The sequence below is a fragment of the Mus musculus genome, chromosome 14 (genome assembly GCF_000001635.26).
Source record: "Mus musculus strain C57BL/6J chromosome 14, GRCm38.p6 C57BL/6J".
Classification (NCBI taxonomy): Eukaryota; Metazoa; Chordata; class Mammalia; order Rodentia; family Muridae; genus Mus; species Mus musculus.
Genome location: NC_000080.6, coordinates 76,779,146 through 76,805,112, shown reverse-complemented (window position 1 = coordinate 76,805,112; position 25,967 = coordinate 76,779,146). Strand labels below are relative to the sequence as shown.

General features: G+C 44.5%; 1 long non-coding RNA gene across 1 annotated transcript in view; it reads right to left on the bottom strand.

Annotated features, from left to right (window-relative positions):
• Positions 1-24,402, bottom strand: part of Gm30246 — a 44,483-nt gene extending 20,081 nt beyond the window's left edge. The window contains exon 1 of the long non-coding RNA XR_874837.3: positions 24,192-24,402. This is a non-coding gene — a long non-coding RNA (predicted gene, 30246). The remainder of the gene's footprint in view (positions 1-24,191) is intronic.
• Positions 24,403-25,967: the final 1,565 nt, after the last annotated feature.

Here is a 25,967-nt window from a genome sequence, read left to right as displayed (position 1 = left end):
AAATGTGATTTGAAGGTCAAGCTTCTAGAGTGGAGACATTCAACACAGGAATTACCTCCTACTTCCCAACCCACCCCAAGAACTGTGATCAATAACGAGATGGAGGAGCCAAGTTTCAGCAGGCCAGGCTTGCCAAACCGCCTCACAGGGGGGAAAAAAAAGAAACACTGACTGACTTTAGAAACAGCTTTAAGGAGAAAAATCACTTCTCACTTAAGTAAATGTGAATATATTCAATTCTTGATATGTTGGCTAAATGGCTTCTAGAATGGTTGTAGGAAAACTCTGACAGAAACAGCACAGAAATTGCAAAGTGCTGACTTCTGCTGCCATGCCGGCTGAGGCCCCCTCACTCAGCCCAGGGACTTTCTTCTCAGAGATTTAACTGCCACTGCTTCATTTCAGGTCACACTTTCCTGTTTAAAATAGGGTGTGGGGCTGTGAGCTAATGCACTTTGCAGGCCGGCTTCCTGTTTGCTTTTCCATTCCTAGTTGAATATGACCTAAGGTTTTTTTACTAAGCCCTGTGAGCACTCTCACCAGTCCTTACAAGGGAGTTAGACCAACTTACAAAGGCAGTGACCCTCAAAGGCGTTGGCTTCTGGTCAGTTGTGCAAATTAATGATTTTCTTTGGTCATCAGTTGAGAAAGTAGGTTTAATAGTGTCTCCAAGATTATGAAAAGTAATTATTGGGAATATATGTAAGTTAGCCAATTAAAGTGAACTATTGGATGGTGTGTGCAGAGTCATTAGCACAGAGCACCCTTCTCCGGTCCTGTACTGAAGCCGCATATTAACCGTTTAGACTCATATCACACTTAGTGCTTTCTGTCAAACCCATCTTCTCAAGGACCTGCTGAGCTAGGAGCTGTGATCATCTCCATTTCCACAAGAGGAAACTGAGGCAGAGAGAGGTAAGGACTTTGCAAAACACCGCTTACGTGTAAATAAGGTTCAAGTCCATGAAGTAGGTTGATTCTGTACACCTGGGAGACATACATTTCTGTGGAGGAAGACTCTTGATGCAGAGAGAGTGCAGGACAGACATCTCCAGCCTGGTTAGCTTTGGTCTCTTACCTCAGCTAATAACACTAGTTTAAAACGAATCAGATAAAGGGTTTCCCACGTAGCCTTTCGATGGTTCTTTTAACAAGGTTCTCAGAGAATTACAAACCGTTTGAGTTTAAGATGAATTGCACTCTACCCTGGCACGAGTGTGCCCAGGCTCCTTTTGCCTCCATGTGGACTCCATGTGGAGAAGGCAGCCACACCTTCTCAAGTGTTCTCTATGCTCTGCTTCTTTCTACTAAAATAACAACTTGGTGTGGAATCTTGGGTCCTGCTTCATGGTTTAGTGTAGAGTTCCTATAACGTGTATGCAGACGGTGAAAATCTATTCCTCTTAATTTGCAGACACACCTAGTCTCCTGTGTAATGTATTTTAACTCCCATGAATTTTGTGTCCTTTACTGGACAGACTTACCACATCAACATCAACAAATTAAGATGACGTCATACAATGATGCTCACCCTCGAGTGGGTTCCACGCCACAGAGTTTAATACTTCGGTGCCCAGCTAATCAGATCCTCAATACGAAAAAGAACACTGTGATTTTCTGGTGAAGAACAACACTTCAGGCCTGCCCTTGATTTCCTTCCATAATTTCCCTGGGGTCCTCCTGCTCTGCTCTTCCTGTCAGGCTAGAGAAATATTATCTGCCTTCTCAAATACTTCATGAGGTTAGCTGCTTCCATGGTGCATTTTCTCTTTCTTTCTTTCTTTCTTTCTTTCTTTCTTTCTTTCTTTCTTTCTTTCTTTCTTTCCTCCTTCCTTCCTTTCTTTCTTTCTTTCTTTCTTTCTTCTTTCTTTCTTTCTTTTTTCGTTCTTTCTTTCTTTTCTTTTCTTTTTTTTTTTTACAGTTGTTTTTTAAGTCTTTTTTTATTGGATATTTTATGTATTTACATTTCAAATGTGATTCTCTTTCCTGGTTTCCCCTCTGGAACTTCCTATCCCACCCCACCTCCCCCTGCTTCTATGAAAGTGCTCCCCCTCTCACCCACCAACTCCCACCTCATTCCCCAACACTGGGGAATGGAGCCTTCACAGGACCAAGGGCCTCTTCTCTCATTGATGCCAGACAATGGCATCCTCTGCTACATATGTGGCGGGAGCCATGGGTTCCTCCATGTGTACTCTTTGGTTGGTGGTTTAGTCCCTGGGAGCTCTGGGGGGTCTGGTTGGTTGGTATTGTTGTTCTTTCTATGGGGTTGCAAATCCCTTCCGCTTCTTTCTCTAATTCCTCCATTGGGGACCCCATGCTCAGTCCAGTGGTTGGCTGTGAGCATCCACTTCTGTATTTGTCAGGCTCTGGCAGAGCCTCTCAGGAGACAGCTATAACAGGCTCCTGTCAGCAAGCACTTGTTGGCAACCACAACAGTGTCTGGGTTTGGTGTCTGTATATGGGATGGATCCCCAGGTGGGGCAGTCTCTGGATGGCCTTTCCTTCAGCCTCTGTTCCACGTTTTGTCCCTGTATTTCCTTTAGACAGGAGTCGCTCTGGGATGAGTGGGTGGTCCCATCCCCCAACTGGGGGCCTTGCCTAACCTCTGGATATGGTCTCTACAGGTTCTCCCTCCCCTTAGTTGGGCATTTCAGCTAATCTCATCCCTGTTGGGTCCTGGAAGCCTCTTGCTATTCTGGCATCTGGGACTTGCTGGTGGTTACCCCCAGTTCTCCATCCCCCATTGCTGCATACTTCTATTCAAATTTCTGACCCTCTGTATATCATGCCCATATCTTCCTCCCATACCTGATCCTGCCTCCCTTTTCCCCTCCCCCTCCTCTTCCTCCCAAGTCCCTCCCACCCTCTACCTGCTGTAACTACTTTGTTCCCCCTTCTAAGGACTGAAGCATCCACACTTTGGTCTTCCTTCTTCTTGAGCTTCATATAGTCTGTGAATTGTATCTTGGGTATTCTGAGCTTTTGGGCTAATATCCACTTATCAGTGAGTGCATACCATGTATGTTCTTTTGTGACTGAGTTACCTCGCTTAGGATGATATTTTCTAGTTCTATACATTTGCCTAAGAATTTCATGAAGTCATTGTTTTTAATTGCTGAGTAGTACTCCATTGTGTAAATGTACCACATTTTCTGTACCCATTTCTCTGTTGAGGGACATCTGGGTTGTTTCAAGCTCCTGGCTATTATAAATAAGGCTGCTATGAACATAGTGGAGCATGTGTCCTTATTACATGTTGGAGCATCTTCTGGGTATATGCCCAGGAGTGGTATTGTTGGATCTTCTGGTAGTACTATGTCCAATTTTCTGAGGAAATGACAGACTGATTTCCAGAGTGCTTGTACCAGCTTGCAATCCCACCAGTAATGGAGGAGTGTTCCTCTTTCTCCACGTCCTCACCAGCATCTGCTGTCACCTGAGTTTTTAATCTTAGCCATTCTAACTGATGTAAGGTGGAATCTCGGGGTTGTTTTGATCTCAGGTCCATTTACAACCGACTGTGTTACATTAACATTATTCAGAAACAGAATGAGTACCAACTCTCTAAGAATAGCCAGTCTTGACAACTTGGTAAGTTCTCTCCATATTAACTTTTCCTCTTACATCTGGTCTTTCATTCAGAAGAGATCCCTTAATCCTTCACTGACACTCCATTCCAAATCCTGCCTGCTTCCCAGGAAAGAATTTGTTTTTTAAATTTTTCCCAACTCTTGAGGCCATTTGCTAGAGATGAGGACACAGGACCTGTGTAGAAGTGGTGACCTGGGCAGGTCTTAGCGAGCACCTTGGGGATAGGTGGGAAAGAATGCTGGTAGAGGAAAGAAATGACATAGAATAGCTAGCACCACCCAAAAGACATCATGGCCTGGGAAACATGGAGCTGGGGTAGGCTGGGAGCCCTTCAGGGATAACAGAGATATGAGGAACATTGAGAATTGGGCCCAGGTCTACTAGACGGCAACTCTGTTTTTGTCCCTCTTTGCTTGCTTTTAGTTTTGGCTTGTTTGTTGTCTTTGCTGGCATGCAAGCAACACTTTGTTTCTCTTTCTTCCTTTTACTTTGTAATCACCATTTCCAATTACTAACTGTCCAACAATAAGGATGGAGGAGGTATTTGAAGAATATAGGGAGAAAGTACTGGGAAAGTAACTGGGTTAATGTTCAGTATGCATGAGGCCTAGGATTCAGTCTCAAGTAACACACATACTTGCTCTCTCTCACACACACACATAAAACATATACTCACACACATACACTCACACACACTCAAACTCACACACACATATATACTCACACATATACACATACAGATACACTCACACACACAAACATGCACACACTTATACACACTCAAACTCACACACACACACATACACACACAAAAACACACATACAAACACATACACACAAAGAAGAAAAGGCACAAACTCTTTCTGTACTGGGGTCTTTCACAGGTTCCTGGATTCTCCTGGACTTGCTTGCTTGTGCTTGCTAACTTTAAAGGAACTGTGAATCCATTTAGCTCAAATTCAGTCCCAAAAAGCTTTTAAGTGCAGGAATGCATAACACAAAAGAAATCAATGTCATTTGCAATTCCAAGAACTGTGCAGGCTTTGGTACACATTAGGAGTGAATTTGGAAAAGCTTAACACGCCTTAGGAAAAAACACACAAACTAGGAAGATGTCCCTGGCAGTTGGTTAGGGCCTCAGAGTTGCCAGGCCCGAGGATTCGATGTGGATGCGGATGTGTACAGCAGGGTCCTGAGGAAGAGGAGGAGGGAGGGGGGCTGTCAAGTCTTCCAGCACCAGTTTAAAGGAGGCACCATTAGCCAGGCTCCCCTCATGGAAACCAGGCTGCCAAAGAAAAATTATATTTCCCCTCCTTTAATTATATAGGTTTTTTTTTAACTAAATTAAATACACAAAAAGGCTGGCAGCCAATATGTACAAAGGAGAATTCCCAGATTTCTCTGTTTTCTGTTGGTCTGTGTGTCCTTAAAACAGACAATAGGCAGTGGAAAAATGTGGTACACATTTTAACAGTCGGGCTAAAAGGAAAAACGCCTTCACTTTACGTTGGCTAGACACACCTGGCAGAGCCCGGACCAGCTGAGTGACAAGTCACTTGTACAAAAGCCAGCCAAGCTATCCCAGGAGAGCCTAGCAGGCAATGACTTGGAAGCAGGAAAACGAAGGATGAGAATCTCAGCTCAGAGGTGTGTTTGGTTCCTTGTGTTAAAATAGATTGGTTGAATTGACAAGACACAGGTTCCTGAAGTTCAAAGAAATGTTCGTGAGAGTATGCCAAAGCATAGAGTTTTAGTTTTTATTATAAGAATGTCTGGAACACAGGGCAGCGAGGGAATGGAAAGTCATAAAAACTGTTTTATGTCAAGAAGGGAAATATTTATTCCAAACTCTCGCAAATCCATTGAGAAGCTGAATAAATAGAGAAAGAGGCAGGAAATTGGGAAGTATAGTGATTCCTTTATGTTCTCTCTCTCTCTCTCTCTAATTCAGCCAGAAAGGAATGGACACATTGCTCTTCTCTAAATCCTGGAACCCATGATCCCAGAGAAGGCCAAGAAGAAAGTTCTACCCTTAGCTTGGAGAGAGATGACTTCCTCTGTTTGGGTACAGACATAAGATACAGATGCTCCTCGAGAGATCATGAGGGTCACAAGGAGAGAATGAAGAAGGCAAGTTTGTCAACCTGTCGGCCGATGAATGATGTGTGGGATTGAACTACACAGCCAAGGTCCCAGAAAACCTACCTTTCGGTCCCTAAGTCCAGGAAAACTCAACATGCCTCAGAATTCTTACAGAATGTTAAGTCTGCAGCAAGCTTGCCCAACATTAAATGCCCTCGTCAGTTCTTAGACACCTCCAAACTGTGAACAAGACGACCCTTGTTCTGGAAAATCTATCGGCTCTTGCCAACACACACACACATACAAAAACACAACTGTTGGGCAAATAAGTCTTTCCAGAGAAAATAAGATTCCTTTCCAATTCAGTCAACTGTACTGAGCTGGAAAAGGGGGGGAAAAGTTATTTTTCCAGGATGAAGAGAAAACAAGATCTCTCCTTGTTTACCCGGTAAAGCTCATTTCAAAAGAAGGTCAGTTTAATGCCTTCATTAAAAAAAAAATTCTTGAGTGTTGTTTATCAGAAGACACTGGGGCCCTTTCAGGCTGAGAACCACACATTGGAGCTTTGTGCTTTCCTCTCTGACCTGAGAGGTACACAGCATGACTGAAGTCCCTGCTGCTCTAGAGATGCCCAAAGTGTCAGAGTAGGGGCGACAGAGGGTGCAGAGTCCAGTGGTGAGGAGTCTTTGCAAGCGGTAAGCTTCCCCATTCTCTGTTCTTGTCCCTGAGTGGATAAGAGGAAACAAATGGAACACAGCCAACCCTCCACCTTCACTTCCTCTGCATTTCTTCCACTCGGAGGACATGGCTCACCCTCCAGTGAGAAAACACCTACTACTGAGGTATAGGCCCAGGAGCCTGGATGGAGGCTACACCGCACCCGCCGAGTTCCTGAAACTCTCTGGCATTTAACTGTGAACTGTAAACCCCAGTAAACTGAAGGCACAGTGAAGGTTTCCATTTCCCAACTCAACATAAAAACAGGCTGCCCCACAGGGTGCATTTTGCATACAGTTGTTGCCTATTTAAAAAAAAAAATCTGATAAAATAAAATACATATTTTAAGTAGATATTTTCTTTATTTACATTTCAAATTCTATCCCCTTTCCTCATTTCCCCTTGGAAAACACTCCTATACCATCCCCCCTCCCCCTGCTCACTAACCCACACACTCCACTTCCCTGTCCTGGCATTCCCCTACACTGGGGCATAGAGCCTTCATAAGGGCCTCTCCTCTCATTGATGTCCCACAAGGCCATCCTCTGCTACATATGCAGCTGGAGCCATGGGTCCCTCCTTGTGTACTCCCAGGGAATAAAATACTTTTAAAATGGTTATCTGGGGGACTGAATTGAAAAATGAACATGTTGTAAAAACATTCCCTAAATAATGACTTCAAAACAGATCTGTAAACTTGCAGTAGACCCAGGAAAACTTAGGTGACTACTTGCCCACCCAAAGTAGATATCTTCTGTCACCAGGGCATTAGGTATGTCAGAGGAAGGTGGCACTGTCCTACTTATATTTGTTTCAAGCATTCCTCATACTTGCCTTTGGACCCTCTGTGAACTAATTTCCCAGGCTCGTTCTTTTGGTCACATTCACGTGTCTCTCCTATGTGCTTCCAAATCCACAAAACTCTCAAAGGTTACATTATGCTGTCTAGATAAGAAAGTTTGCAAATGCTGGGCAGAACCATAGCACAAAGTCCTAAGCCACCGCCACCATCACCCATAAACTAACAGCAGGGTCATCCTGATAACCTCAGCCAGGCTCTCTGACAGTCAGCTGTCATCACTCCAAGCCTCAGGTCTACAGACATCTACAGCTAAGGAAATGCCCGAGTCCAGCATAAGCAAGGTTTAACACAGTACGGGAAGATTTCATCTGTTATTCTCGGTTGTTTTTGTATCAGTGTTGGAGACAGTAGGAGGCACTAAACTTAAAGTGACACTCCACAGCCCTCAGTCATTTTCTCTGGGCCATTCCACTTCCATTTCCTACAGATCTCCCAGGAATCCTTCCTGCAATTCCCCGCGCCCGATGAACTTGGTAGGGCTGGCTCCTGTTGCTCAGGCCCAAGGGGGATTGGGGCTGTGCTACCCAGAGCTGCACCTGCTGCTTGAGCCTTATGGCTGTGCTGGACAGGCTCTAGGTTGTCACATTGGCTATAGGGGCAGCTGTCACCACTCTGCCCCTGGCCTCTGGGATAGGCTCTGGCTCAGCAAGCCATCTCAACCCCTGGCATAACCTCTTTCAGGAGAGAAAAGGCCTTCACTTGGTTTAGGGGGTAACTGTTCACCCTGGGTACAAACTTCGTCTTCTTCACATTTGCCATTTCATCATGTGAGCCTTCTCTGGCTTTAACGGCTCCCAGAAGCTCCTTAGCTCAGGATCTGGCTCTGTGTCATTTTATTTTGTAGAACATAGGTTCAAACAGAACCTGCCAATTCGCCTTTGAGTAACTGAGAGTCCTCTTCTGCTGGGCTTTCTCTTACCTCCTCTAGGCTGCTCTCCCATTCCACAGGCACACTTTGCATGCTGGTCCATGTTGCATACGTCTCCCAAAGCCTTTTATCCTTCATAAAGATCCTGCCCCACCAAAGGGCTTGGCAAAGCCATTAAAGCACTGTGCCAGTCTCAAGACCCTTGATGAGAACAGTTCTCATTAAGTCTCTGGTGAACAACACAGCCATATGCAGTCCAGTGAACTGGATACCATGTGTGGCCTTCCTCATACCTAGTTCCTCAGTGATGCTTGTCTTGCCTCTGTGGTCCTCCAGCCCCTAATCTCCACTGGTGATGGGCAAGTACCTCTAAGGGATCATATGAGCCTACCTGTCAGGAACTGATTCCCTGTAATGCTTTGTAATTCTGTGTCTCTAGGATGGATGTGTGGTTGTATTGCTCAGTTTCTCAGCTTCTGAAGCACTCAGGTAGATCCCACACACCCCTGCATCCCACAGCCTCACAAGACAACGGAGACTCTTCCATCTCCTGTTTGAAACCTCTCCCCAGTTCCATCACTCTAGTACTAAATAGGATCTGATACCATGGTCTCTTACACTGGGCCATTGTCAGGGCATCCGCCTGGTTGTGGAGCACGGATTTCCCCCTTATCAAAGGTCACACCTGAGTGTCTTCTGTCACCTCATTTCCACTCTCCCTTTCTGCTACCTAACTCCTCTTGTAATTTCCAGGCTATGGGGTTCCTGCAACCGATTGTCATTACAGGCACAATTTGCGTAGCTATCCTTCCATCTCCAGGCTGAGAGAAGCAGCAGGCCAACAACTCCATCTCATTCTCCCTTTCACTCATTTTTTTTTCCTGCCAATTCGGAGACTAACATGAAGGGTGCTAGCTGTGTATGATTTTTCTGTTACCATTCCATCCTTAAACACCATCTCACTCTGGGAAGCCATTTCAGCCCCAGAAGTACTTCTTGTTACCCCTAGCAACGACCAGGCAACCTCCACAGATGCTTGCCGATCAATACTCTTGTCTCAGAGGCTGTAATATCTGCCTCAGCCCTTCAGCTGCTCTCGGGGCTGCTTTGTATTCAGAGTGGACCCGAATCATTAAGGAGGTACCACTTCATCCGTCATAGAAAACTGCCATTCTGGGATCATGCCCCATCTTAGTTATGCATCTCACCACCCACACCTCTGCCACCGTGCCCAAAGGCACAAACAAGAACATGTCACACGGGGCTGGAAAGCGGCGTCAAAATGTTCCTCTGTTATGAGCATAGTTTCATCTGCTTGTCTCAGTAGCAATATTTCTCTTCCCAAACTCATCCTCAGTTTTGTCATACCCTGCCAGCTAGGCTAAGTGTTGCTAAAATTCATTCCCTGGGGAGTTATAAACTGTCTACCCTTCCTCCTGAGAGCCAGACTACAAACCAAAGTTAAAGTTCACCAAAAGTCACTCTGGGGAAACCAGTGAGTTTATTGAGTTAATTTAAAGAGCAAAGGGTAACCTAGAACAGCTGCTTGGTAGGGTCTGTACCCAGCCTTCATGAGCATCCCACCATGGCAGCACAGATGGCAGCTTCCTCCCTAGGCATTCCAGCCCAGATTTCTACCTCAGCCCCCCCTCAAGACCACGAGTAATCAGGGCAGAGTTGCATAAGGCTGTTCTCGAGGCATGGCTGATACTCAGGTGAGGATCCGACAACCTTCTTCGCTCCCTCCTCCCTCCTTGAGGGGATGTTCAACAGTCAACAGTCCCAGCCGAGATGATCCATTGAGAGTGGGCCCGGCTGAACGCATAGAGACATGGCAGTTTGTCTCTGAGGCAGTTTGTCCTGTATATCACACGTCTACTATGTCTCCCACTTAACTGTTTGCTTTTACTGACTGTCAATAGCATTTCTGAGAGGTAATTATTACTAGACCCACTCTGCCCCAGAGTGCATTGCATTTAGTGCATGCTAAAAGTGGAACTTACATGTAAATTCCCTGCATCAACATGAATGGCTTTCCAGTCTTAAGTGCTGCTAGCCTTCTGTAGTATTCTCTTTGCTTTAAAAGCAGCCCCCGGGGTTGGTAACACCAGGTCGCCTGGAAAACGAAGGGTTCTCGACTCCCTGGGATTCTAACTGTAGCTTAAAAGTTTTGATGAGCAGAAAGAACAGTGTAACCCATTCGTTTCACTTAAAATTAACCTTATTTGAAACTTTATTATTCCTCTCTGTATGTATGTGCATGTGTGTGTGCACAAGTGCAGTATGTGTCCATGTGTGCACCGACACACACCTTGTTCATGCATGTGTATGCATGTGCCTGTGTGTGTGCATGTGATGTCTATTAGGGTGGGCATACACCACAGCACATGTGTGTAGGCAGGAGGACAACAACAGTCAGTTTCCTCCTTCCACTGAGGGTTCCTGAAATCAGATTCAGGCTATCAGCTCTGTACTGTAGGCAGGCAGGTTTTACCCACTGAGCCACAGCCCTGTCCCTTAATCATTGCTTTATCACTGAGAAGGAATAATGGATGAAACTAGAGATCACCATTTTAAGGGAATGTCCCTGTGGGTTTGTGTTTCGACAGTGTTTGGCTATCATAGCCCTAACTGGTCTTCAATTCCAGAGCCTCCTGCCTCTGCCACTGGAGTGCTGAGATTACAGGCATGTGCTCTTGTCTGACAGGCCAAGACATCTTAACTTGTAAAGGCCATCAAGGACGGTATCTTGCTTTCTCATGTTTTACAGCTGTTTGATGGCCAAAGCCCTCTTACAGGTGTCCGTTAACTGTTTATTCTGCATCCTTGGGTATACTGTGGGCAAAACCTGACAGCTTATTTGTTCCCCGGGCATCCTCTCTGTCCATCCGGCACTTCAGAACTTGTGGTGACTGTCAGTGATGTGTGATGGTGAGACTCTGCTTGTTCTCCACCTTAAGAACACACTCCAGCCTTTCACTCTGAGGTAGTGTCTGTCTTTTTCCCTGAGATGGGTTTCCTGTAAGCAGCAGAATATGGCCTAGTGGTTCATCACTGGAAAGAGAGGCCCATTGGACACGCAAACTGTATATATCCCAGTACAGGGGAACGCCAGGGCCAAAAAAATGGGAATGGGTGGGTAGGGAAGTGGGGGGGGAGGGTATGGGGGGCTTTTGGGATAGCATTGGAAATGTAATTGAGGAAAATATGTAATAAAAAATGTTTTAAAAAAAAAAAAGAACACACTCCAGGTTTCTCCAGCAAGGATGTTTGCTGAGGGAGATGGAAAAGAACAGTCTTCCATTGAAGGAAACTAAGGGAAGCAATGCTTTCAATTCACTTGCTAAGTTTGCTTTGTTTTAGATTTTTTTTTAAGTCACAAACAAGCAGAGAATACATCAAATACGTTTTCTACATTAATCGAAATTAACATGAGTGTAAAAAGTTAACTTACTAAGGCTCTCAATTGTGTTGGCAGAACCTCTAACAGTGACTCAGTCATTAGACTGTTAGATTTAATTAACTAATACTTTAAAAGCTTTCTTGCACATTTACTTGAGTCAGGGGAAGCTGCTTATAATTTTCGTTGTCTTTTAACACTGACAGCTTATGACTGTAGCCAATGCTGTAAAAGGGCATGGCTGCTTTTGTTCTTTGTCTTCTTCGGGTAACTTAGAACATGGCCAGCAATCTGTTCTTCCTCTAGAGCTCCAACCACTCACCCATAAACCCACCTGGGCCTGTACTTAGTTTGAAAGTGAAAGGGGGAGGGTCGTTACGTTTTAACCACTTTAAGATTTACTGCACTTCACAAACTCCCTACTTCTCACACCAACTCTGACATTCTCCATTTTGGCATTTTGTCTATACTTCCACAAGTTTTAGTTCATAAAACCTGACTATGTTAAAGTTCTTTAAATGGTCCTGAGTGTTAGAGATGCCAAACATCATAGACAATTTCAAAGTAGAAACTTAAAAGGGCTGTCTCAAACCCTATGCTTCAGAAGCAATTATCTCCACGTACGTATGTAGTTATAATTTTATAGCAGACTTCTCTTCACATAGAGAATTATAAGAGCATAAAGTTTAACAGCAACACACACTGTAGTTAGTATGTATAGATACGAGTAAAAGAGTTACACACACGAACAGAGGGGAGATGGATGCTGAAATAGGCAAATGATAAGCATGTAGAGAATCCTGCATGTTTTTCTCTTTAAATAACTATAACAGCATCTTTGCACTTAGTGATCATAAGAACAGGAGTCTGTGCTGAGAGTGGGGGTTTTGTGCGTCACCGCAGTCATCCAGGTTTCTGGTATCTATTCCACGCTAATGGGATGTTTACTGAGTAAATGCATTTGAAGTACCATCTACAAACACTGTTCTCCAAGCAACATACGTTCTGTTTATATAACCTCCCCTGTCCCTTGCAAGGAAGATGGTATCAGTCCTATTTCACGGTTAAGAATTTACTGAAACCAGAGGGAAATAACTTGCCAAGGGCTTAGAAGGCAGCCTGCCAGATTCAGGCGTAGGCTCTGTCTAAAACCAGCACCTGCTGTCTCTCTAGTGCTCCACACTAATAAGCAGAATGAAGGTCCTACTCCAGAGAAAGCCCAAAATGTGGAAGTCCAAAAGGAGCTTTGGAGAATGGGAGGTCCCTTCATTGTTCTTCTGCTGGATGCAGGGCCTTGCAGTGGGAGCTGAGCTTCAGCGAGTCTTTAGCAAGCTTCCTGCCTTTCACACCACCAACAAAGAGCTCATCTGCTGCACTCTGCTGTGCAGTGGGTGGGCAGGGAGGCAGAACTACAAGCAAAAGGGATCCCAGAAGCTTTCTATGCAAAGATGGGGAGGGAGAAGGCGGGAGGGATGGCAAGAACTTTAACAGACCCAGCAGAGGACTCTGGGAACAGAAGGAGGGCCCTGGAAGAGACTGCACAGCTCTGGTTAGCCCTGCTTAGAAAACCCGCTCCCACTTGGAGCTACCAATTAGGGGAAGAGGATTCTCTGTGGGCTGAGCAATTAAAAGGAGGGTCTGCTGACTTGACCTCATGCTGAGCGCACACTGCAGGCAAATGTGGGAACAAGTACAGCTGCCATGTGTACAGGATTAGCTGGTGCCCTTGTCAGAGCAGAGCTACCTTGGTCAACCTTGCCTGCTTGGAGAGAAGCTCTCTGAAGGGCAGGTCACAGCATCGCTCTCTAGTTAAGGTCATTTAAACAAGTCATTAGAGCAGATTCTAGTTGGTTTGAGGATAGCTGCCATTTAAATGAACAAAAAATGTCAATCAAGTAGTGTTATAATCCAGTCACAGACAGAAGGCAGGATAGGTTATTTCCTGGTGACCCTTATTAGAAAAAAAAATCCCAATTAAGAATTTCTGATGTTGTGACACCAGTTCAGATATTACCAGTCCCCAGGGAACATCTGTACTCTGGAGAAGGCTATATTAAAAATCAAACACAATGGCCACATACATTTCTGTCTCGTGCTCGTGATGTTTGTGTATGCATGCATCTGTCTGTCTGTCTGTCTGTCTGGGTCAGCTGACAATCTTGAGTTTCATTCTTTATGCATCATTCATTTCCTTTCCTTTTTTCTTTTCTTTTATCTTCTGACACGGGGTCTCTTGCGGGCCTCTCACTCACCTCGGCTGGGCTTGCTGGCCGGAGAATCCGAGGGATCTCCCTTGCTCAGTAACTCTGCCCCCACCCCCACCCCCACCTCCACCCCAATGCAGGCATTGCGAATGCAAACAGTTGTGCCCAATTTAAAAAAAAATGTCAGCTCCAGGAGTCAAACTCAGGTCCCCTCACTTGAAAAGCAAGCACTTTGCTGACCAAGTTACCTACCAGGTCTGCAGCTTAAGGTTTAAATCTAGGTTTTTGGTTTGACATATAGCATAGACACAGGAAAAAATGCACAAATTCAAAATATACAGCTCTATAACTTCTCCCTCTCTCTCTCTCTCTCTCTCTCTCTCTCTCTCTCTCTCACACACACACACACACACACACTCACACTCACACACACACATACACTCCACATAACCAAGTCAAGAACTAGAATTATTGCCAGTGCCTAGCAAACACAGAAGTGGATGCTCACAGTCATCTATAGGATGGAACACAGAGCCCCCAATGGAGAAGCTAGAGAAAGCACCCAAGGAGCTGGAGGGGTCTACAACCCTATAGGTAGAACAACATTATGAACTAACCAGTACCCCAGAGCTCTTGACTCTAGCTGCATATGTATCAGAAGATGGCCTAGTTGGCTATCACTGGAAAGAGAGGCCCCTTGGTATTGCAAACTTTATATGCCCCAGTACAGGGGAATGCCAGGGCCAAGAAGCGGGAGTGGGTGGGGAGGGGAGCAGGGTGGAGGGAGGGTATAGGGAACTTTCGGGATAGCATTTGAAATGTATATAAAGAAAATATCTAATAAAAAAATAAATTAAAAAAAAGAACTAGAATTATTGCTTGCACTCCATATTCCTCCTGTCTTGTTTCAACCACTGTTCCTGTGCCCGGGTAGTCCCAGCTCTGCCTTCTAACGGTGAGGCCTGCTTTGCCTGTGGCTGATCTCCGCATAAATAGAAATCTTTATATTTTCTTCTCTCTGGTTCCCTCAGTCTTCTACCCGTGAGACTGGTCCGTGTTCTTGCAGGTAGCAGTAGTTCAGACTCGTTACTGTTCAGGAGACCCTTACAGAATGCAGAACTACAAATCATCCTTGTTCGTCTCTGTTGCTGGACAGTTGGGTCATTTTACATGAATAACTCTCAGATTGCTTGATCACTCTCAACATATTCCTACCTTAAGCCATACCAAATATGAACATGGAATTCAAGGGCTAATAAATTTCTGTGGCCTGTGAGAAGCAAAAATGACATTCCTTTTCCTGCTCTGAAAACGTGAAGATGTCATGTGATCCGGTGATATACCCCAGTGGGAAACTACTTGCCATCTGTGGCAGAAAGCTAACTCACTAGTCGGAGAGAAATGGGATGCATGGATCTCAGAGAAGAGGACGTGGGTCCATGAGATTCCCAAAAGAGCTGGTTGATTTGACCCTGTGCCATTTGCAAAGCTTGGTAACTTTTCTTGTGAAACAACAAGGTGATACTCCTGGGATTAACATAAACTCTGCAGGGGACTTCTGCAAACTTTTGGACAGGTGGCAAATGGCAGAGCTGTTTTTTTTTTCCCCAGAAAGAATTCAGACCAATCCCTTCCACTCCCTCATACTGGATTTAGGACTGTGACCCTGTCACAGCTACAGAACACATGGGCTCCTGACTCGGCTGAGTGTCTCCAATAGTCTTCCTCACACAGTCAGGCTCAGCCTCTCGGGATGCCCAACATGTGACCAGGAAGGCTGTGGGAGGAACTGAAGCCCCAAGGTCGGAGGGATTCTATTAATACCTTCTATGTTTCAAGTCCTCTGTCTCTGGAGTACTTTAAGCATCCTCTCTGACTCATGCTGGCATGCAGAGAAAAGTCACTTTGGAGATGACTGGCCTTCAAATGTTCAGTTTCCGGGACTCCATCCAGGGGGCTCGTCTGTTGTTATTATGTTCAAGAAACGAACGAGTTAATCAGAGAACACTTTTTGCCTCTTAATGTTACACACCAGCTCAGCAATAAGGCTTTCTGGGTATCACCAAACAGACAGGTGGCTTCCATTCTAGAAGCCCTTAGCCTCCTGAGCTGTCTGCTGAAGCCTGTGGGTTCCTTCTCAGAATATTGCATTCAAATGTGCCAGAGAAAATGCATAGGGTTACAAAGAAAATAAGCCCAACCACATTCGCTCTCTAGACTGTAAGCACTAAACAGGTTCATGTCATGGTAAGAACATGTGTGCTTAATCCTGCAAGAATATAGTGTTTAGATAGTCTTCTCTCTGTTGGTGGCAGCCAAGGACGCTGTTAATACTTCTGTGGCCTGCTGTGTATATCCGTAGTGGAAAATTGAAATTTTCTACTAAAAGTTAGTAAAAACTTATACTCGCCACTCTTCCCCTATTTCAATTCTCAGGACCTCAGAATGCTCTTCCCTCTTGGATACCTCAAACATGGCTCCAAGACTAGCTATTATGCACATGCATACAATTATTCCAAGAACCTGGAGTTTTATCTTCCTATATTCCATTGTAGTATGATCACCTTATGCTGCTGTTATACATTTTTGATATACATTATTAGAATTATGTTTGTAACCTTTTTCTTGGTATTTTTGTATAAGTAAAGTATGTGCATTAAAAACTGTTTTTATAAGCCAGACAGTGTTGGCACATGCCTTTAATCCCAGCACTTGGGAAGCAGAGGCAGGCGGATTTCTGAGTTCGAGGCCAGCCTGGTCTACAAAGTGAGTTCCAGGGCAGCCAAGGCTACACAGAGAAACCCTGTCTCAGAAAAAACAAACAAACAAACAAACAAAAAACAACAACAAAAACCCTGTTTTTATTTTCATTGTTTTTACATTTTATAGTTCATTGTGTGTGTGTATATATATGAATCTGTGCATAGTGTTGTCTATGAGTGTGTGTGTAGTGTCCTCTGTGTGTGCCTGCAATCCTGTGTGTGTGTGTGTGTGTGTGTGTGTGTGTGTGTGTGTGCCATAACCACATGTGGAAGCCAGACAGAAGGAGTTTGCTTCTACCATGTGGATCCTGGGGATTGAACTCATGTTGTCAGATTTGGTGGCCAGCTCCTTTTCCTGCAGAGCCAACTTGCCCCTCAATAACTCGTTATTGAATGGGAATAAAGGGATACTTCCCTTACAGGAGATGGGATGGAGTCTGAATCCGCAGAGTGACACCTGCTCATGCTGGCTCATTTAAGACACTGTTTTTATTTTTTCATCCTGTGTATGTGTGGGAGTGCACACACTCGAACCTGTGCATACTCAGAATCCAGAAGAAAGTGATCCCTGAGGCTAAAATAGGTGCTGGCAACTGACCCCAGGTCCTCTGCCAAAGCAAGAAAGGCTCTTAAGCATTGAGCCATTCCTCCAGCCCCTAAGCTGGATTGTTTTATGTTTTGTCCCTGCCTTTCTGCACCTCCTAGGCACTAGATCAAGATTGGCCTTCAGCCAGGAAACATTGGTTCTGAGATACCCTCCTTGGCCTGTAGCTGCCAGCCGAGGAAGAAGTATGTGCAGGCTGGCATGGGCCCGGCAGAGCTGGTCATACCCAGCAGTGGCCTTGTGGGTAGGCTGAGTGGGCAGGTGTGGTCTCTGAGTCATTGGGCAAGTGCCCCAAAGCTTAAGGACAGACCCCACAGCCCCCGCATTGAGCTTCCTGTTTCCTGTCACAGCGTCCAAAATTCTACCATATTCGGTTATTCATACTGAGCCTTTCACGGATCTCAGTTAATGAATAATTTTTAGTTCTGAGATGGGAGCAGCTTTAGGTGAGGGAGACAGAGATACGAGAAAATTGGGCGAGAATACAGACAGGTTTTATACTTTCACATTTCTGAAATGAATTTCTCTAGTCCTTTCAAACTACTCAGGCAGCATTGGGGAACTGCTGGTTCCCTGCTTACTGGAGCTCCAACAATAGGGTGCCATCTGGGAACCCAAGGACTAGGACTCCCTGAGTTTGATTCCTGTGCATGCCTATGTGCCTATGAGAGATTATGTGCACCACACACATGTAGGTGTGAGAGGAGGCAAGAGGAAGGTGTCAGGTCCCCTAAAACTAGAGTTATAGGGAGTTGTGGGCCACCAGGTGTGGGTGCTGGGAACTGAACCCTGTCCCCTACAAGAGCAGGAAGTTCTCTTAACTACTGTGCCATCCTTCCAAGTCCACTATTCAGTCCTCAAACACACTTTCCTACCTAGCCACACATGAGCACATGAGAGAGGCAAGAGAATTAGGACATAGCACAGAGTGCGGGACAGGGGACATGCTGCGTCTCAGCTTGATGTCACCAGGCTCTTAGTCACACTGCCTTCTCTGTCTGGGGAGGACCTAGGATCTAAGGAAAAACTTTTCTCAAGATGAAGGCTGAAAACTTCAAAGGTAACACAGGACTATATTTTCTTGATCCTGAATTAGAACGGAGACTCGGATACATGGGCGTATCTCTGTGTGAAGTCTTTTTAAAAGGAGAAATAACTAAAGCTATAGCTTTAGTTAACATGGACTAAAATCTTTATTAGTTAGCGGGCAACTCCACTGACCCTGGTCCAGGATAGCACAGCCACTCATGTCCATCCTATTGAAAGCACTTGGGGAGTTGCTGTTCCTGTCTACCTACCCCATGGACAGGAGGGTCCCCAGAATTGTCATCTTCATTACCTTTTATGGCACCCTTGGACAAATGATTTACTGTGCTGTCTTTTCTCTCTAAGGAAATATTCGGTTTCCTATCCGCTATTATTTGACATAGCTTGTCCCTTGCCAGCTCATATACTGGGATCCTGGGACTCAGTACGGTGATATTGGAGAATAATGGAACCTTTAAGAGGTGAGTCATAAGGGTGGAGATTAGATTCCTGGGGACATTGCCACCAGAAGGGATTAATGCCTCCTGAGACTCCAGATAGTTCTGGAGAGAGTGGTTGTAGTGAGTCAGACCAGCCCCTCCCTGCTGTCTGGCCCCCCATTTGCCACGTGTTCCCACCATCAGGATGCCATACACAATGGGCACCTCACCATAGCCAAGCAGAGACTGCTGCCATGCTCTTGGGACTCCAGAACTGTGAGCTAAATACACCCTTCTTCTTTACAAATGATCTGGCATCGGGTATTTGGGTATTGCAACTAAACGTAGACTAACACACTACCTAGAGATTTTATATTCCTCTTAGCCAAGGGGGAGGCCTTATATTATACCCATTTCACCCTCCACAGGTAGATTCATGGGGGGGGGGGTGGTATGTAATTATGTAGAAAATCTTAACTCACGAGTGTCCTCATCAACATAATTCTTGATTAACCAGATTGGTTTTTTGCAAAATGCTCTAAAAAACAAGGAAAGTTGCTGAATCCTCCCTCTGCCTCTCGCAGCCTAGTAAATGGAACCATAGTTGTTTGCCTTTGCTTTCTCTTTTGTAACTAGAAAAGAAAGGTATTCCTGGAAAACCAGGATTGTCTGTCACCTCATAAGGGGTCATGGTAGACTGAGTGATGCCCTCTAAGGAATCGTTTGGAAAGCTCTAGAACCTGTGACTGTTGGTTTATACAGTAGAATTTCTGAGCATTTGACTATTAAGGATCTCTAGATAAAGCGATCACTTGGAGTGACCTGGGTGGGCCCTAAACACCTCAAAAGTATGGTTAAAGAATATGAGACACTCCAGAGAAGACTTCACTATGAGGGCAGAGGAAGACCATAGAAGGATTGCAGACACAGCCAAGGAACACCAAGGAATTCTGGCAGCTTCCACAAGGCTCCAGAACCTGGGTGGGAGCTGATTTCTTCCCCAGCCTCTGCGGGGCATGTGATCTGTTGACACTATCTTCAGACTTGTGGTCTCTGGAAGTGTGTGACATTTCTGTTGTTTTCAGGTGTCAAGGTTGTGGCAGTTTGTTAAGAATGAACCCACTGGTTAATACTCTAAGGCCCATAGTTTAGTAGAATAAGTACTGCTAGCTTTCGTATATTGTATACTTGCAATGTACTGGGAATACACAATGTGGCCCAATAGGCGGGGAAAGCATGTAAACTCAACTCTGTCTAACACCGTGGCCAATAAAAGAACGATTACACGGTATTCACAGCACCATTTTACATCAAGATGTGTTGGCCTAAAATGACAGGCAAGCTGGTGGTTCACTCTAAATATCTCTAGTGGTTCTTGGAGAATTTTATGTATGGTTTGATCCTATTCACCATCTTATACCCTGTGTTGCTAAAATCTCTTCTCCAGAGGGAACATAACAGCATTCATCCCTTCTCCTAAGGTCCTAAAGACAAACCAACTCACAATTCCACCAGAGCATCCTCTGGGGGAACCGAGGAACTTGGTGGGCTTCCTTACAGAGCACTAGCGAGGAGTTACTTACAGGGTTGAGGGCGCTCCTCCCTCGAGTGACTGCTCCTGGAAAGCCTTCGCAGCAGGTCTGAGGACTTCCCTTCAGACACACAGATGAAGTTCCTGCTCTAGTGTCCTTCAGCCTCAGTATACTCCATTCCCTCCCTCGGGCTTTGTATAGAGTTGCCAGGTGGTAAGGAGCAGTGAGATACTCAGGTTAAAATCTCATGACCTACTCCACCCCTTTATGCAGGTGTAAACACTCGACCAGCCTAGATGGGATCATCCTTTAGAAGGTACACAGCTACACAGCCGACCACTTCAAGATAGTGGTTGCTTGGATCAGAGGCCGATCTCTCATGCCACTGAATTCAGGCCAATCTGTAGCACCCAAATATTCTTGGATACATGGCCTTCAGTGTGGTCAACTTACCTGGGGCTGGCTGCAACGGTTTTACAGAAAACTGCCTTTCCCTCTCCCGAAGCTAACAGCTGCCAGCTCTCCTCAGCCAGGAGTGGGCAGTTGTGCCCCATCTCTCTCTCCACGCTGGGAATTGAATCTGCTTTGGCTTCCACAGGCCTTATGCACAGTGCCACAACCACTGTGAGTTCATAGATTCAGCTGCCCTGCTGTGTCCAGATGACCCTGTTTCCTTGGTGTCACCCACCACCTCTGGCTCTGATACTCTTTCTGTCCCTTCTTCCTCAAGGATCCCTGAACCACAGGAGGAAGGTTTCAGTCTGTATGTTTCACCACACAGCAGTTTTTTCTTCTGTTCTTCTTTTATTGAAAATATATTTTTTCATATGATATATTCTGATTAAGGTTTCCCCTCCCCAAACTCCATCTAGATCCTACCTACATCCACACCCCTTTGTCTCTCCACAGAAAACAGGCACCCAAAGAACAAAATAAAAATAAGATAAAACAAAAATGGCAAGTCAGAATAGGCCAAAATGAACAGAGACAAAATCTTATGAGACAAAGAACTTCCAAGGATGCATTAAATTATGTTGGCCATCTACTGCTGAGCATGAGGCCTGGTCTTAAGAGTGCTTTGGGTCCCCCGTGAGACTCCATTAGAGAGAACTAAGTTTTTGTTTGTGAGTGGTTATCAGTTGGAGACAGCTTTCAGGTTATGAATGGGGACCTGTCCACTTCTCTCAGAACTTGGACCTCATCTGATGCAGACCCACACAGGCTCTCTATGTACCGGCAGTCTCTGTGAATTCACATGTGCTTTGGCCCTGCTGTGACTCTTTGGTATCTTCCATCCCTTCTGGCTTTTACAATCTTTCTGCCACAGGGTCTCTGGAGCCCTGGGTTGGGGTGGAAGTGGGAATGAGGAAATTAGATGGCACCATTCCATTTAGAACTGAATGCTCCCAGGTCTCTCACTCCCTGCACATTGTTCAGCCATGAGATTCTGTGTTTGTTCCATCTGCTCTAGGAGGAAACTGCTCTGATGATGTCAGAGCAAGGCACTGATCTATGAGTATAGCAGAATGTCATTAGGAGTCATTATATGGCTATATCCCTTTAGCAGGACAGTAGTATTTGGGTTTCACTGAGGTCCCTGGGGTATATAGTCTCAGGGTCTTGACCATCCAAGCAATGTCAGGGAGTGAGCCTTAAATCCAATCCGATATTGCTTAGTTACTACCACAAATTTTCTGCCCCTATTGTACTAGGGCATCTTGTAGGCAGACCATTATAGATCCAAGGGTTTGTACCTGGGTAGATGTTTACCTTTCTCCTTTAACAGCATGCTGAGTACCTTCCAGTACTGTGAAGGCTCTAGGTCCGTACCAACTTAACTCCTCCATTCTCAATGAGTTGTATAAGTGTTGCATTCAACAATAGGACCTCACCATCAGTTTGTAGAGAACAACCAATAGCCTTGAGATTGAGAGTTCTCATAGGGCCCCTTTGGCCAACAAATCAATTAGATGTAACCCAATCTTGGCACTGGAAGCTTCATTTGCTGATGACAGAAAATCATTTGAGGCTCTGCCATCCTGATATTTAGTGGTTTCATTTAGATCGCCTTCATATATGTACGTGTTGTAGGAAGTTAATACTATATTAGAGTTTCATACTGCCTCTCAATTGTCCCATAATTTTAGCTGTCCCTTCCTGTGGTCCCTCTTTGCCCTCTCCTCCTTCTCCTAGCTATCTGATCCTCCTATTATAGACTCCCTTCATCAAACCATAACTATCTACTCAATTTCTCCTTGCTAGAGAGATCTATCCTCCCCCAGAGTCCCTTACTCTATACCTAACTTCTGTTGTTATATGGATTACAGCTTGCTTATCAAAAACTTAACAGCTGACATCACATATAAGCACATTTGTCATTCTGGGTCTGGGTTATCGCAGGATGATATTCTTCTAGTTCCATCCATTAACCTGCAAATTCTAAGATTTCATTTTGAAAACATTGCAGGATGAATTATGATTGGGGCTGGTGATGTTGCTAGCCATTTTTTTTATTCTGGATTGGCCTTGGTATTTCTGATGTTTTGTGTTTCCATATGAAAGTGAAAATTGTCCTTTCAAATTCTATGAATAGTTGTGTGGAAATTTTGATAGTGGTTGCATTAAATCTGTAAACTGCTTTTGGTAGGATGGCCACTTTTGCTATATTAATACTACCCAATCCATGAGCATAGAAGATCTTTCCATCTTCTGATGTCTACTTCAATGTCTTTCTTATGTGTCTTAAAATATTTATCATACAGATTTTCCCCATGATTGGTTAGAGTTTCCCCCGAGTTATTTCTTTCTCACTCTGCCATTTGTATATGGGAAGGCTACTGACTTTCTGTATTAATTTTGTATACTGCTCCTTTGATGGAAGTGTTTATCAGCTGTAGGAGTTCCCTGGTAGAATTTTTGGAATTACTTATATATTTATAATAATATAATCTTCAGATAAAGAGACTTTGGCCCCTTCCTATCTGCATCCCCTTGACCTCCTTCAGTTGTCTTATAGCTCTAAGACTTTTAGTACTACACTGAGTGGGTGTGGAGACAGTAGACAACCTTGTCTTGTTCTTGGTTTGAGTGGAAACGCTTTGAGCCTCTCTCCATTTAGGTTAATGTTACCAAACAGTTCTTGATTATTGTTAAGAACAGCTGTATTCATGCAGCTCTCCCTTTCTGCCCACAACGGCCCACACATTCAGTTATCTCCTGGTTTTTAGAGCTATTTTTAAAACTGCTGTACAAACAACTCGTCTCACAGAAGATGCGACTGAGGCACAGAGCTGTGAACTCACTTGGGATTCACCCCTCAGACCACATCTTACCACTAGAAACCAGAGTTTACCACTTCCTGCTGTAAAGAAGCTTGGTCTCAATCAGAGAGAAAAGTCTGATGGCTTTCTTTCTTTCTATCTTCCTTCCTTCCTTTAAGTGGCTTTTAGTTGGTGGAGAAGATGTGCCAATCTCTGTGCACAGTCAAAGGTTAATAAACCACTTGAAAATGCAGAGGACAGACAGGGTTTTGTCTCCATGGTAATAAGCTGGTAAGTGATGCCTGCAGAAGACGAGGCCTATAATTCTGCTGCTGCTGCGGCTGCTGCTGCACCTCCTGTTCTAACAACATGCATTCCTCTCTTCATGGGAACATCGGGTCACAAGAGCCAACTCATCTGCATCATCACCACGGCGTTTATCTTCCTCCCGCATCTGAGAGATAGATCTAGTGATGAACAGTCACACTGGGTTCTGGGGACTTGGAATGCTTGCAGAATCCATTTGGAATGCCTCCGATTTATTATTAAGCCCTCTGAAGCCATTTGCTTGGGGCCAGCTTTGGGGGGATGGAACATTCATTGTGTGCCACTTATTGGAGTTATAACACAGCTGATGAAGTGTGACAACACAGTATGAAAACATGGGCATAGATGGAATTGCAGGAGATTCCAGGATGGTGGGAGGGGGAGTAAGCTCTTACATTATGCCACTAATGACTGAACAAAGAACAGAAAACCGTAGAAAGAAGTTCTGTTCTGCTCCCTGCCCTCTCTCTTGCCTTTTCTTCTGATTTCATGAGTTCCCTCACCCACACTTACCTGTAAACTTTGCAGGTTCGAAGACTCATTTACAATCCCTCAGGCAGGGATCATACAGAAGGAGCAGGTGTAGAAAGCAGGTCGATGCTGATGATATAGTGTTGAGTACTTAATTCAACATGAAGGACACAGTGGTGTTAGGAAAGAGGCAGGCGGTCACGTGTTGTCTAGCAAGATTCGGTTCACTCATAAAATTGAAATTGCTTCACCAACCATGAATCATCGTCTTGTGCTCAGAGCTGCATCTAGTCTAAATCAGCTTTGCTGCTTCTAAGAGTATACATAATAGGCCCAGGAGAAAGTGGAGAACAAGCAGTAATGAACCATTTCAAGGACTTCAAGAATGCATCTTGAAATTACCAAGATGTTCACCTTGTAACCAAACCATTATACTTGGAGGATTGTATCCTAAGAAAATCATGCTAAGTGGAGGGGAATGTGTAAAAGGCCTTTATTGTTCCATAGTGCCACAGAATTAACAAAAGCTCCCAGGAAACTGGCTGCATATCCAGTGACAAAAAGTATTCTTTAAGAACATGGAACAGTATGCAGCTATAAAAATTAGTTACATGTACTTCTGGCCGTGGACCTGGAAACACAGCCACACAATTATGGAAAGGCAGCTGCAGAGTAATACATGCAACACTGTGTAATTACATTTTAAGTTGCAAGGCTTAGTGGCCCCAAATGCATTCCATCCTTATAATATCATTGAGGACTTTCAAGTGGTTCATCTGTAGATCTAGAATATAAAGCAAAAGGACGTGGGGACTGTACACTAGGTTGGTTTCCATCTAACTCTCTTTGGAGATAGGAAATGAAGTTTACATCATATTGTGGTTGTTTCCATGAGATATTCTCCATAAGGCTAGGAATTAGAATACATAGTCTCCAGTTGGCTGCTGTTTGAGTTTGGGGAGGATTAGAGGGATGACCGGATGGATGCAAGGGAGGCTGGAGGGACTTGGAAGTCTCAAAAGACCTGCCCCATTTCTAGTTAACCCTCTCTGCCCGGTTTAAGACCTAGCTCTCCATACGCTCTCTGCTGCTGTTCAAGCTGCCTGCTGCCCACTGCCCCCTCTGCCTGCTGCCTCCTCTCCACCATCATAGACTCTAAACCTCGGAACCTGTAAGACCAAAATGAACTCTTCTTTTTATAAGCTGCTTTGGTCATGGCACATTATCACAGCAATGAAAAAAAATAGCTAATAAATATGTACCCTGGTCTGCCCAACCTTCCACTGTCCTGGTAATCCTCCCAGCACAAAAATATCATAAGTCTGCAGAAAAATCTCTGAAAGTTGGGGTTCCCATGAATGGTAAGGTCAAGAGTCAGGATGTGTATGTGTGTGAGTGTGTGTGTGTTTGTGTGTATTTGCATGTATGTCTATGTATGTATGCATGTATGTGTGTGTATGTATGTATGTATGTATGTACGTATATAACCCTAGACCTATAGAATCTTGATTTCCAGAAAGTTAGTAATAGGAGATGAAGAGAGAACACATATTTAATAAGCATCTCAGATAATTTGGACACTCTTCCCTCTCTTTTAAGAACCCAATTGAAAAAAATTAAAACATACGCCCTCCTTCTACTACCAAGAAGCAATTGGTAATGATAATAGTAACAAGAGCACATACAACAAGCCAGAACACCAACCCAAGGGTATTCACCTAAGCAAGTTCATTTCATTCTTACAACATCCTACAAGGGTTGTGTTAATTATTATCCCCAGTTCATGAAATGAGAATAGATACATAGACTAAGAACCAT